Here is a 4,720-nt window from a genome sequence, read left to right on the forward strand (position 1 = left end):
TACTAACCCTACAAAAATAAAAAATAAAAATAAGCTGTATATTACAGCTTTTACAATTGCGCCACAGTTCTGAGATATTCTGTTCTGATTTTTTTCATTGATTTTTATTTTTGCTTTTCCATTTAGGAAGTTCTATTGGCATATCTTTCTAGACCACTGATTCTTTCCTCATTTATGCTCAGTCCATTGATGAACTTTTTTTATTTCTAGCATTTTAAAATTAATTCTTAGAGTTTCTATCTCTTTGTTTATATTACCCATCTGTTCTTTCATGTTGTCTACCTTTTTCATGAAAGCCCTTGGTATGTATGAATCAGTTATTTTAATTCACAGTCTGATGATTCCAAAATCTCTGCCATATCCAAGTCTGGTTCTGATGCTTGCTTTGTCTCTTAAGACTGCATTTTTGTCCTTTATTTTTATTTTATTTTTTATTCTGTCTCTCAGGACTACCATTTGATTGTGTTAAACAAAAGATAGAATCCTCAGGTGAAAGGTGTAGTATGTCAAAAATATGGTACACTTCACAAATCTGTATATCATCCTTGCACAGGGGCCGTGCTAATCTTCTCTGTATCATTCCAATTTTAGTATATGTGCTGCTGAAGCTAGCACCATTTTTGTCTTTTATAATGTTTTGTAATTTTTCTTATTGAAAGCCAGATATGACATACTTCATAAAAGGAACTGAAATAAATAGGCCTTTAGTGTGAGGTTTTATGTTTGTTCTAAAACTTTACACTGTGTTTACTATTTCCTATAACCATAGTGTTAATGATTAAACTTCTTAGTGTCTTTGTTTTTGTTCCTCTGTTGTCTTTGGGTTTCCATAAATTCTACCTGTTAAATAGCATCTGTGCTTTGCAATTCTTTTACATATCATCTGCTGTTATCACATAGGAGCATAATTGATAGCGTTAATCCAAGACCGTTTAATGACAAAACTGTCAGAAAACTGGTAATGTATAAAGAACATCTATGAAAAAGCACAACTAACATCATGTATAATGATAAAAGATGGGCTGTTTGCCCTTTAAGATAAGGAACAAGACAAGGTTTTCCACTCTTACCATTACTACTCAACATAATGCTAGAGTAGCCAGGGCAATTAGGCAAGAATAAGAAACAAAAGGCAGATTGCAAAGAAAGAAGCAAAACTATCTCAAATCTCAAATTATCTCATATCCCAAAATGTGATCTTGTATCTAAAAAAAGATTAAAGAATTCACAAGAAAAATTAGGATTAATAAAATAGTTCAGTAATGTTATAGTATATAAAATCAATTGTAGTTTTATGCATTAGCAATGAATAATCCAAAAATTGAAATTGAGAAAACAATTTAATTTAGAATCTCATCAGAAAACAAAATACTTAGTAATAAAAAAGCACAAGGCTTATATACTAAAAACTATAAAATTTTGTTGAAAGAAATTAAAGATCCTAATAAATGGGGAGACAGCCCATGTTTATGGATTGAAAAACTTAATATTGTTAAGATGGCTATACTCCCAAACATAATATAATCCCCAACAAAATCTCAACTCCCTTTTTGGGGTCTTGGGATTTACAAACTGATTCTAAAATTTATATGGTAATGCACAAGATCTATAATAGGCAAAACAGCCTGGAAAAAGAACAAATTTGGAGAACTCACACTCCCCATATTTCAAACTTATCATAAATCTATAGTTATCAAGAATATAGTACTGGCGCAAAGATAGACATATATATCAATTAAGAGTTAAGAAATAAATCTACACTATGGTCAATCAATTTTCAACAAGGGTATGAGTATGAGAATAGAATAATCATTTCAACAAATGGTTCTAGAGACAACTGGACATCCACATGCCAAAGAAAGATCTTGGTTCTGGGAAGCCGAAGCTGGTGGATCGCCTACACTCACAGGTTCAAGACCAGCCTGAGCCAGAGTGAGATCTCCTCTCTAAAAATAGCTGGATGTTGTGGTGGGAGCCTGTAGTCCCAGTTACTTGGAGGCTGAGGCAAGAGAATTGCTTGTGCTCAAGAGTTAGAGGTTGCTGTGAGCTATGATGCTACAGCACTCCACCAAGGGCAACACACTGAGACTCTGTCTCAAAAAAAAAGAAGAAGAAGATGATCTTGGACTCTGGACCCCTTTCCAATATCATACATAAGAATTAACTTGAAATGGATCATAAATATAAATGTAAGAGCTAAAACTAAAAAAAAAAAAAAACTCTTTATCTAATACATGGGTAATGGGGCAACAATTTTTTTAAATAGCACATCAGTAGTTCTTTACATAGCATAGCAACAAAAGAAAAAATATATAAATTAGACTTCAAATTAAAAACCTCTGTGTTATAAATGATACCCTCAAGAAAGTAATAAAAAAGCTAGAGAATGGGAGAAATATTTTCAAATCCTACACCTGATAAAAAGACGTGTACCTAAAAAATAGCAAAGGACTAAAAACTTATAACTCAATAAAAAACCAATTAGAAAGTGGGCAAAGGGAGGTGGAGAGCAAGATTGCGGCTGAGTAATAGCTTCCTTGCATCTGGGCCCCGTGAGTCTGGGGAGATAAGACTCCAGGCATCTCTGGCTAGTGGGATCTGCCTATAATCATCCCTTTGAGGATACAGGGAGTCAGCGAGAGACTTCTGGACCCCAAGAGGAGGACAAAAACAGTGGAAAACTGGCAAGTAATAGTGTGTGTTCGATCAGTCTAATCCCACTGACAGCAGTAAGTGCAGTAGCAGTGAGACTGCAAACCGGAAAGGCCTTACCTGTGAACTATTTTGGTGTTTTTGGACTTGGCACTCAGTTGAACAGCCTTGGGGAGAACTTTGGGCATTGTCTGGGACCCCAGACTGAGCTGCTGACCTGGACTGATGGAACTAATAGTGTTTGGCTATGGGCTGCAGGGAGCCATTGTGAGAGAATGGCCCAACAAGGTCTACCCTAGGGGTTGCAGAGCAAGGATCGGGCGGGACCTAGTAATCTAGTGACTGAGCAGCCTAAAGGTGGGGTCTGAGCCGCCTTACAGCCCTAACCCTCAGGGACAGAGTGAGACTGGTTTTGGCACACTGGGTAAGTGGATAGCCACTTCACCAGTGATTCCAGCGACAAGCACTTTCCTGGAAAAGCTTCTGCTTAGCAAGTTTAGAAGTTTAAAGTGCCTTTTAAGAGGGCTGAAGAGAGACTTAGGGTGTCTACCCTGTGGGGTTTGAGAAATCAGCAGAGGCCTCCAGTCATATCAGCATTGCAATTAACATCTCATACCCCAGAAGACCACCTGTTGCCCAGACAATATTCAACAAGGTATATATATTGCTTTGTTTTGGGTTGGATTTTTGTTGTTTTTGTTTTGTTTGTTTGTTTGTTGGTCATTTTGATGTTGTTGTTGTTTTGTTTTGTTTTTTGACTTTTTTTTTTTTTATTGTTGGGGATTCATTGAGGGTACAATAAGCCAGTTACACTGATTGCAATTGTTAGGTAAAGTCCCTCTTGCAATCATGTCTTGCCCCCATAAAGTGTGACACACACTAAGGCCCCACACCCCTCCCTCCATCCCTCTTTCTGCTTCCCCCCCCATAACCTTAATTGTCATTAATTGTCCTCATATCAAGATTGAGTACATAGGATTCATGCTTCTCCATTCTTGTGATGCTTTACTAAGCATCCACCCAGGTTAATACAAAGGATGTAAAGTCTCCATTTTTTTTAATGGCTGAATAGTATTCCATGGTATACATATAGCACAGCTTGTTAATCCATTCCTGGGTTGGTGGGCACTTAGGCTGTTTCCACATTTTGGCGATTATAAATTGAGCTGCAATAAACACTCTAGTACAAGTGTTCTTATGATAAAAGGATTTTTTTCCTTCTAGGTAGATGCCCAGTAATGGGATTGCAGGATCGAATGGGAGGTTTAGCTTGAGTGCTTTGAGGTTTCTCCATACTTCCTTCCAGAAAGGTTGTACTAGTTTGCAGTCCCACCAGCAGTGTAAAAGTGTTCCCTTCTCTCCACATCCATGCCAGCATCTGCAGTTTTAAGATTTTGTGATGTGGGCCGTTCTCACTGGGGTTAGATGATATCTCAGGGTTGTTTTGATTTGCATTTCTCTAATATATAGAGATGATGAACATTTTTTCATGTGTTTGTTAGCCATTCGTCTGTCATCTTTAGAGAAGGTTCTATTTATGTCTCTTGCCCATTGATATATGGGATTGTTGGCTATTTTCGTGTGGATTAATTTGAGTTCTCTATAGATCCTAGTTATCAAGCTTTTGTCTGATTGAAAATATGCAAATATCCTTTCCCATTGTGTAGGTTGTCTCTTTGCTTTGGTTATTGTCTCCTTAGCTGTACAGAAGCTTTTCAGTTTAATGAAGTCCCATTTGTTTATTTTTGTTGTTGTTGCAATTGCCATGGCAGTCTTCTTCATGAAGTCTTCCCGCAGGCCAATATCTTCCAGTGTTTTCCCTATGCTTTCTTTGAGGATTTTTATTGTTTCATGCCTTAAATTTAAGTCCTTTATCCATCTTGAATCAATTTTTGTGAGTGGGGAAAGGTGTGGGTCCAATTTCATTCTTTTACATGTAGACAGCCAGTTCTCCCAACACCATTTATTGAATAGGGAGTCTTTCCCCCAAGGTAAGTTCTTGTTTGGTTTATCGAAGATTAGGTGGTTGTAAGATGTTAGTTTCATTTCTTGGTTTTCAATTCGATTC

At 37.0% G+C, this 4,720-nt stretch overlaps 1 non-coding gene across 1 annotated transcript; it reads right to left on the bottom strand.

The window, feature by feature from the left end:
* Nucleotides 1-508: 508 nt before the first annotated feature.
* LOC128590951 (U6 spliceosomal RNA) lies at nt 509-615 on the bottom strand. Its single transcript, XR_008381410.1, has one exon. It is a non-coding gene; the product is annotated as a U6 spliceosomal RNA (small nuclear RNA).
* Between the last annotated feature and the right edge of the window lie 4,105 nt (nt 616-4,720).

The sequence above is a fragment of the Nycticebus coucang genome, chromosome 7 (assembly GCF_027406575.1).
Source record: "Nycticebus coucang isolate mNycCou1 chromosome 7, mNycCou1.pri, whole genome shotgun sequence".
NCBI classification, from domain to species: domain Eukaryota; kingdom Metazoa; phylum Chordata; class Mammalia; order Primates; family Lorisidae; genus Nycticebus; species Nycticebus coucang.